The sequence below is a fragment of the Bidens hawaiensis genome, unplaced genomic scaffold (genome assembly GCF_021521415.1).
Source record: "Bidens hawaiensis isolate Kalapana, Puna unplaced genomic scaffold, B.hawaiensis_p1.1 tig00012997_1, whole genome shotgun sequence".
Lineage (NCBI taxonomy): Eukaryota > Viridiplantae > Streptophyta > Magnoliopsida > Asterales > Asteraceae > Bidens > Bidens hawaiensis.
This window is the reverse complement of record NW_027492087.1, coordinates 169787-180233: the sequence shown is the minus strand read 5'-3', so window position 1 is coordinate 180233 and position 10447 is coordinate 169787. Positions and strand designations below refer to the sequence as shown.

The window sequence follows — 10447 nt, the reverse complement described above, 5'->3', positions numbered from 1 at the left end:
ATATCTTGTGGGTTGACCCGCCTTGCTCGGTGTTGAGGCGGGTACATACCTCTTCAGGTGCCACTTTTTTTTGTTTGTATTAATTTAGTAGCTATCCTAACCAACTTTTATAGAGTAACTTGTATATATAGATCGATTACACTTGATAATTCAAAATAAGACTTAACAATTGTAGCAGATGCTTCAATAGCCTGAATTTAAAATAAATATGACATTGTTTCGTAAGGTTGAAATGATTCGAGAGAGCCAACGGGCACAAGGTCTAGCTACTATTCTTGCTATTGGCACCGCAACTCCTCCAAATGTTTATAATCAAGCTGATTATGTGGACTACTATTTTCGTGTTACAAAGAATGAGCATATGATTAATCTTAAAGACAAGTTTAAACGCATTTGTAAGTATTCATTCCATACCACTTCACTTAAATAATTAATCATGCCATTGTTGTTTATCCATAAAGCCTAGTATGATATAACACATACAGTATTCATGAACTTGTAGGTGACAAAACAATGACAAAAAAGCGATTTATGCTTCTTACGGAAGATTTTCTGAAAGATAACCCGAATGTGTGCGAGTTGAGAGTTGATGATCAGCGAAGTCCCAAAGCTTGGTAAAGAAGCGGCGATAAAAGCCATCGAGGAGTGGGGACTCCCAATATCTAGAATCACCCATCTCATCTTTTGCACCAGCTCGGGACTCGATATGCCAGGTGCTGACTATCAACTCACCAAGCTACTTGGCCTATCTCTATCGGTCAACAGACTCATGATGTACCAACAAGGCTGCTCGGGAGGGGGTATGGTCCTTCGTCTAGCCAAGGACCTTGCTGAAAATAATAAGGGTTCTCGTGTCCTTGTTGTCTGCTCAGAGACCATGGCTAGTATCTTTCGTGGACCAAGTGAGAACCACATTGGTTCTTTGGTGGCCCAAGCTCTTTTTGGGGATGGAGCTGCTGCAATCATTGTTGGTTCCGATCCAAATTTGTCGGTTGAGAATCCGTTATTCGAAATTGTTTATGCAAATCAAACAATCATACCAGACACTGAGATGGCGGTAACCTTACCCTTGAGGGAGGATGGGCTCACAATCTACTTGGACAAGGATGTACCTGACATGATCTCCATGAATATAGAGAATGCATTACTGCAAGCAGTCGATCCACTAGGCATAAGTGATTGGAATTCGCTGTTTTGGATTGTCCATCCCGGTGCTAGACGAATACTTGACGAGGTGGAGTTAAAACTTAACCTCAATAAACACAAGTAGAGGGCCAGTAGGCACGTTCTAAGTGAATATGGAAACATGACTAGTTCTTGTGTGTTGTTCATTATGAATGAGATGAGAAATACATCTTTCAAGGATGGAACAAGTACCACCGGCGAAGGTTTAGATTGGGGTGTTTTGTTTGGATTTGGTCCGGGTTTGACTGTTGAGACAGTTGTGCTACATAGCAAACCCTGCTGCTCCCCAAACAACGTACTTTGATGCATAGTTAATAATGGTCGGTTATTAAACAATGTTTTTTTTAATCTCAATATATGCATTATTGTAAGTTATTTCGGTTAATTTCTTATTGCATGTATACACGGTTGCACGCACTCTTTATATGATATGATGTACTGTTCATTATATGAATATCATACGTCGATCTAGTTCTTTTGTAAACTAGAACAAGGCTAAGCCAAAGATTTTAACCAGCTGAGTTGAGCCAAGCTAAGCCAAGGCTAGCTTGAGATCGACTCGAACTTCATTCCAATTTGGCTTGGCTAGGCTCCAAATTAATTCTAGCCAGCAATGTCGACTAAATTTGGTTCGACATTATAGCATATTTTTCATGAGGGCTAGAGTATGTAAAGTTACATAATTTATTAATAGTTGCTAATTGTGAGAATCAAGTAGAGTAATTATGTAATTACAACATAGAGTAATTACATAATTACTCTACTTGTATATATAATTACTCTACATGATTCTCACAAATAAAATGATAGATTGATAGATCACCCAACATACAATTCCACAGGTTTGTTGTCTGACCTCAACCTACGCATCCATCGCATAAAGCCCTCAATACCCCTCTTATTATAGACATTTAACGATACAAACAATACTGGATCCATCCAAACAGGAACTGGGTAAGTTCTAACCTTTCGTCCATGGATATACCGAGTTTCACCCTCGCATGATTCATCAAAAGCGACAATGTGAAAGTGGAAAGCAATGTTAAGACGTGTGTCATTATTGTGTTACCCCTATACTCCATACCATTAGAGTCATCTGACTCTTTTCCCATGACCCTGCGGTGTAAAGCAAAACTTCAAACATTTGTCCTATTATTGTCCTGAATAGGAGATATAAACATAAGTTCAACGGGTTAATATAGTAACTAAAATACTTGAGATTGATAGATACATGCCATAAAGATCTACTTTGAAAGTAGTACACATTTTCATAATAGCACACAACTTTTCCTGCAATGCAGAAAATAGAAAAAAAAAAGACTATAAAGTTAGTTAACAAAATGCACATGGATTCTGGGATCTAAATTAACAGAAACATTAATTCAATAAACAACTTGATTAAAAGTCAATAATTGGTAAGAAAATGTAACATGTTTACTCTGACCTTAGTATCAATGGGCTTACTCAATTATGTTTCAAGTTGAATCATTGTTTTTTTAATGAGGGATTGAAGGACGGGAATTCTTGGCTTGATGACTGTTTCCAAATGCTGAAACGATTAATAATAATATTATGTTAGATATATTTTTTATAAACATCATATCCTGTAATTACCTTGAATCTAAAGATGAGTTGATTACCTTGGAAAGCACTTTCCCTATATGCCCAGAACCCATTTTGCTAGGAAACTTCAGCATAAAAGACTTCCCTTCCAACATCTGCATTTCATTTAATAAAATATAAAACCAACCTAAAACCTACAACTTTCACTTTAGTAGGATTTTTAATAAAAATTCAAAACCCAGGATCTTACATCAACTGCATCAGTCCCCTTGCCCATTAGATTAATCTTGGTCAACACACCAAAAGTCCTCTCCCCTGTGCTTACCATAAAAGTAATAAACACCAATCATGCGCATAACAATGTATATGCATCTCAGTATCTCACAATATTAGTTTTTTTGAACTCTTGAAAAAAACCACATCACATAAAACAAAATGTGTATCTCAGTCATTATTATATTAATGTCTCTGATTACTCAATCAAATAAATTATCCAAGAAAAATCCACTTGAATGATATGTTTCATTTACAAACCTCGTGACAGTTAGGCTGCAATGCAACCAGATAAAGAACTTTCAATAATCTGTTCAACAAGACACTCTACTATTTTTATAGAATCATCAGAGTTGTTATTTCCTGTGCATATGCAGATAGCAACACTTAAAAGTTAAACACAATGTACATTCTTAATGTAGGACCGCACCATGTTCATAATGTCCTGCAGGACCTGCACAATGCTCTCTGATTGACCATCTACAAAGATCATACAAGAGTAAAATGATGCAACCACAGCAAAGTTAAAATTGCAAACCAGCAAGAAAAAAGTCATGATGCCTAAACTCACCAACAGCTACTTTTGTCAGACCAGGAAGATCAATCAGAGTCAAATTCACAACTGCCAACATCGTACATAATAAGTGAGTTTTGTAACCAAATCAACAAAGTAGCATATAAAATGAATGTGAATAGAGTAAAGTCTTTGCATGTGTAATTTGAAAAGAAATTGTTTACTCAAACTTGTAACATGTTTCTCAGTTTGTTGCATGACCAACTATTATCATATAGCCTACATTAACATTTGTAACCAAAGCTCGATTAATACAAACTAACATAGGTAGCCCTACAATCACTTTAATGTCATGTGTCTTTTATCTCAAGTGTACCTATCTTCACCTATTAGTGCTTCTTGTCCTAAATATGCTATGAACGCCCCATAGTAAGCCATAAACTTTGGGGATGTTTGGGATTCCTTATTTTAGCTTCTTATAACTTTTCAATAAGTCAATAATAAGTTACAAATGTGTAACTTAGTAACTGTGATGAGTAACTGTATTTTACCCTGCGTACCTATAAATAGTTAGCTAGCTTTGTGAACGAACCCAAAGTTAAATTAATTGTTCGTAGCAGAAGTTCTATTATGTTCGTTTATTTAATAAACTAAGTAACGTTGATAATATTTTTGTTTACTTACGTTAATGAACGTTTATTTATGTTCTTTTTTTACGTCATTTCATTTATATTCGTGTATTTATGCTCATTCGTTTAACCCATTTGACTATTTTTTAATGGCAACGAATCCTCCAAATTGGCTACTGACTAAATTCACCACATCCGGATACACTCGTCTTTCGATCCAGAAAAAACCCATTTGACTAAGTTATATTGTAATTTTACAAAACAAACACATATATTATATTAAGTCTATTTATTCATATTATTTATTTTGTGTTCATTTACGTTTATTCAATTATGTCCGTTTGTGCTTGTTCACTTGTGTTTGTTTATGTTCATGAACTTTCTTTTAGAATGTTAAAAACAGACATACACGCAGATTTTTTTTTTACTGTTTGTACAACCAATACGGTAGTGCCTATCTTTTTATTTCATTCTGTTGTAATTGGGTTTGATAAGCTGATTTTGTCCCCTTAAAAAGGAAAAATCGAAGAAGTTATGTAAAATAGTCAAATATACCCACAAAATTAAGTCGGTTTTCTCTATTAGGTTTGCCGAACCCCACCTTAAACTAAAAGTGGGTTTGTCAAGCCCGACTTCAAGGAGTGATGATGCGGTGCCCGTCTCAACTTCAACTACCAATTTTGTTTATTGTCCCTAATATGTTTAGTCCCAAATGTGGTTTTTCGTTTTGGAAGCCAACAAGAAACGAATATGACCATATTTCACCACATTACCAAACATTTAAATCCTAATTTACGGATAAAGTATTATAGGTTTCTAGAATTTGAAACAAAACAAATGAGAAGATCGAATTAAAGAATTTAAGCATACTAGAATAGAATATCACATAAAAAGACATGTCTCTTTAAATGTACAATAGGTTTATGATTTATTTTATGAAAATATATTCTATTTTTACATAGTACAATGTTTGTTAAAATTGCAAACCACCAAGAAAAAAAGTCATGATGCCACATCAGCGCCACATCAGATTCCAAACTTTTTTTAAAAACTCACATTTTTTTCCACGACAACAAACTATCACAAACTGTCACATCATCACCTACCTCTACAGTTACTTTATTATATCTATTTAAATTACTTTTATAACAAATTTAGTTTTTATAATTCATTAGTTTGTAGGAGTTATTTTAGAGAGATATTTTGGAATTTTCGAGTATGAGTTTGGAATATGTTTAAGTATGTATTTATAGTTTTTTTATTATTTTGTATTTAACTTTACTTGTGACCGTTGGAGGGCTTTGAGTTGTTGTATATTATATTTTCTTCACATATGACATATGACCGTTGCATTATTCTAACATAAAAAACAAAATACATTAGAAAACAAAAAAAAGTTTATAGTGAATGTGTAGTTGGTGAACGTGAGAGATGACAATTGTGAAAATATATACTCTTTTTTAATAAAAAAAACCTTTTGAAAATCCAACAGGGTAGTTTGTTTGAAGTTTGATAATACAAACCCACTTAAACAAACTTTTAGCTACAACAATGAAGTTTGAATTTTATCAAGTTTTGAAAGTGACATATGTGTTCAAACCTTGGTAATTGTTCCTTGATGTAGATGCTCTTATTTTTGTTAATTATTAAATAGTGTCTTGCAATGACTTAAATTTTCCATGCTTTTGTAGAAGTGATTTTCTCTGTTTTTTTTGAACAAAACAAATTATTAGTGAAAGTGTGAAACTAACTAAAAATGATGAAATATAATATATTATTATATCCTCATGTTCTTTAAAGTAACTGAAAACTTACTAGACATTAAGATAATTTCTTTTATTAATATAAGTCTATTTCAAAATATAACTAGTTGGTAGACCCCCTCTCAATGAGGGGAGCATATGAGAAAACCATGTAAAAGAGCAAAAGACTCATAAGTCAAGAGTATGTAAGTGACATATAAGGACATGAAAGATAACTTATTTACAACCAAATACCATTATATCTTACACAACGATCTGATTTTACATGAGTAGTATTGTTTCTCGAATTCTTGTTTTGCTTCATAATGTGCGAACAACTTGTCAATTTCTACTTATAGCTTTGCGGACTAAAAAAATAAGGGGAATTTGGTTAAATTAAATTCAAGTGAGAGTATGATGATCCTGAACAGACCTTGGGTTATTTACTATAAGCAGACATGGGTTAGTTCCGATTGACCCGTGAACACGTTTAACTAGACGGTTCTTGTTTTGGTTTCCTGGCTGGCTGACTCGTTTAAACCAGTTAACATATATACTTACTATTTTAAATACCTGGGTTCTGCTTACGCATAAACAGTCCAATTAATTAACAAATTTCTCGACTTATCATCAAGCTCGGAATCTTGGCGGCTCTTTAAAAGATTCTTAAGTTATTCCCCAAATTTGATTCGAAGTAACAGCAATTACAGCTATGACCTACCTCAATAGGAAATGGTAAATTACAAACCCAGCCTAAGTTACTATATACTAATGAAACAAGTGTTGAAATAGCAGTTGCATAGGGGTTTAATACGGGGGTGTTTGGGATTCCTTATTATATGTCACACCCCGTCAAAACGGAAGCACGGGCGAGTGACGTCATGTATACCGTAAGCATATGATTATCGCCAACATTCATGTATTAGGATACCAATAATATTAAAAGAGTGTATAAATCATAACTTATTTTCAAACAAACTTTGTTGAAAACAATTAGGAGATTTATTGTATATGACCCTAAACCTCGATAGGGTTATACAAACAAAAACCTCCTAAATGGTATCCTAATTATGCATTGAGGTCCTGTCTTCATGACTCCTTATGAGCGTTGTTAATTCCCTGAAAAACATACGTTTAAAAAGTCAACACAATGGTTGGTGAATTCACAGGTTTTGAGACTCGATATGAAATCACATTATTCATAAAAGTTTGAATCAGTTCACAAGTAAGTATACGATAATATGTTGAAACAAATACGATGATCCTCCGTAGACTAGCTAGATCTACGAATTAATATGACGAACCCTGAGCCTATAACCAAACCACGACTTATATCCTTTTGCCCTGTTCAAATCTCACAGATGGAATATACGCACCCTGTTTCGATGCAATATCGGAGGTTAGCGCGACTAACCTAATAGTAGGGGGAAATGTCAACGTCAATAGTACTATTCGTATATTCCTGTGGCTAACTCAGTTAGCTAATAGTTATAGTATGCAAGCAAGGGACTTATAGCACTACATAGTTCAACTCATGTTCGCATAAGGATTGTGTGTTTTGTTTCTAATTATCGTATATAAAAGCAGTCGTGTATGTTTTCCACCCCGAATAAATAAAACAGTAAAACCGTAAAAAGGGGGTAGTGAAACTCACCTCATGAGTTCAGTGTTTGGTTCGCTAGCAATTTCAGTTTAGACCCGAGGTCCGCCGCCTTCACACGTCCTAAACGAGTAAGGTCAGTTAGCTACCGTTATCGACTCGCAAGTCGGTTTATGCTAGTCGCTTTCACCCAACTAGTCGTTTCGTAAGCTCGTTCGTGCCGATTGCTTTCACCAACCGGTCGTTTCATATGTAGTGTCGGTTGCTTTCACCAACCGATTGTTTTCGTTTAAAGTGTCGGTTGCTTTCACCAACTGATCGTTTCGTTTAAGGTGTCGGTTGCTTTCACCAACCGATCATTTCGTTTAATTTTTGGACGACTCGTTGGTGCTAAGTTTTTATATAACTATTTATATTCTTGTATGATTATTAAGAACGTAACTCATTAGTGTCTGTTTCATTTAAATATAATCGATTTGTTTGGTCGAGTAATAAGTATATATATTAAAAGTATATATTTATTTAATATATTTTTTTAAGCTACGACCAATATTTTAGTTTAGCTATATCTTCATTTATAACTTTCCATACCAACTTTATATCCCGTTTCGGCCATTAACTCGTAAAATTATTATTTATACTTCTAACGTTTATAATGTTTGTCAAACTATATGTTTAAGTAAAATTCACCTTTTCGAGACAAAAGACCATTTTTCTCCATTCCATGTGTATTTTCCTAAGTTCCTTTCTTCATTACTTTGTCGTTAATAATGTTTCTATTTGACCGTTTTAAACTATAAAATTTATTTTACTCAAAATCATATTTTGACTTAATAAAACTATATAATCGCCATCTCCACATAAAAATCTATAAAAGCTTACATCTTTTCTTTTTACTCAAAATTTTTAAAACAAGTTTTGACTTCTAAAAATAAATTTGTTCGTTTTTTTTTTATTAAAAGGTCGCATGTACTCATTGAACATATATTCTTCAATAAGAGTATTTCTACTTAAAGTCATCAATTTCACATGGTTTTCCAAATAACCGCTTTATTAGACCAATCATTCGTTTTTTACTCGTTTATCCTTTTATGTCCAAACTTTATATATTTTTATAAGTTTATTTTCCATCTTTGAAATAACCTACTTATATATAAATATTTTATAAAAAGATTCATCTTTTGAACATGAGCTTGTATAATATTTTTAGGACTTTGTAAACACAATCTAAGTTAATATTTCATAATCGTCATTTATATTCAAAGAACCCTTTTAACTAGTATTCAAACACCATGATAATTTTTAACATGTTTTTAACACAAGTTTTATAAACCTTTTCAAATCCTTAACCAAACTCATACTTATCAAGTTTAAGCCTAAGTTTCAGCATGATTAAACGTATTAGCTAGTATTTTGATCGTTGGGTGTTAGAGCTAGCATAAACGCTCTTTATAAACATGTAAAGATAGTTTTAGAAAAGATTAGCTCACAATGTTCTAAGATTCGGGTTCGATTAGGATGATTAAACAAGAAAACTTGAGCTGCCTCCCATGCTGGGCCCGCCAACTTCACGTCCCTAGTCGTTTCTTTAGATTGAGAACTGCTACCGCCCCGGACGCGGTCAGTTTACGTTAAGAGACCGAAGAGCGTTTCGGGACGGGTTCGGGTCGGCTTTGAAGCAATGACTAGGTAATGCTCCGATGGTGAGTAGTGTGTCGGTGGTGGTGAGTACACTGGTGATGGAGGTGGCGGTTCATGATGGTGGTTCCATAGTGGTGGTTCGTGGAGGCCATTGGAGCGTGGAGGTGGTTGTTGGTGGTGACGTCGCGGTGGCGTTACGGGGTGACGGGGTGGGGCGAGAGAGTTTAGTGGTTCGTGATGATGATGGTTGCTGCCTATCGCGGTCGCAGAAGTTGTCACGGCTGGTGATGGTGGTGGAGCGGTAGTACCGAAGGTGTTGTGAGATGACGGGCTGCAATCATGAACAATGAGCTAGAAATGTGGGTTTTCTTGATGAACGATGCACAATGAACAAAGAGATATGGAGGTTGATGTTTGTTGTGTACTTTTCTTTCTTGGATTTGTTTATAAATTAGTTGTAGCTCCAAGCATGGCTTATGTCATGTCCAGTGATGGTAGATGATTGAGTAGAAAGTTTGGAAAGTTGGAATGGTTGGGATTGCTTGTGCCGGGCAGTGAAATCAAGTACAAAAGAGTGAGATGATATTTGACTTGACTTTTAATATTCATGTTATTACTTATAGATATGGGATTTTAAAAACATGAAAATTGATTATGGTGGGTTGTTGTTAGTAATAACAATATATTTATCTTATTATAAATAAGTGAGTAAGATAGTTCAAGATTACCACTTAGCATGATGATTAGATATAAAATATTTCTTTTCTAGCTTTCTTTTGGTGATTGAGTGATAATTCAATAAATATAAAACATCCCTTAATTGGTAAATGTATTTGTTTGTTTGCATCATGATAACGTTTTTGTTAAACTAGTACCGCAATTAGATGGTAAATGCTTGAAGCCCTTTTGTATTTGTCGTTGATATTTTATAATTATTTTATAAAATATATTCATATAACATAGAATTCAACGTCTCTTACAGGTTCGTTAAATACATTCGAGTCGTTTGAATAGTTTATCACCAACGTCCATATCCATCGAATTAATCCAAAATTTCGAGTAACTTAAATAAAAATAAATTACGTTCATGCAATGTATCATGCATATGCGAGCCCATGCTATAATTTTCGTAATTAAACTTAACAAGATTTAATCATTCGGGAATTAACTATAAGAAATCATAATTAGGCATTGTACGGAAATTGCCCTCTTTAGCGGAGTGTCACATTATACCTCCTTATAACTTTTCATTAAGTTAATAAGTTACAAAAGTGTAACTGATGGAACTTCCTCTCACAAT

At 34.1% G+C, this 10447-nt stretch overlaps 1 pseudogene across 1 annotated transcript; it reads left to right on the top strand.

The window, feature by feature from the left end:
* The first annotated feature begins 221 nt into the window (after nt 1-221).
* LOC143542804 (2-pyrone synthase-like) lies at nt 222-1321 on the top strand (annotated as a pseudogene). The gene is made up of 2 exons (XR_013136955.1): nt 222-395; nt 503-1321. The product of XR_013136955.1 is annotated as a 2-pyrone synthase-like (transcript).
* Nucleotides 1322-10447: the final 9126 nt, after the last annotated feature.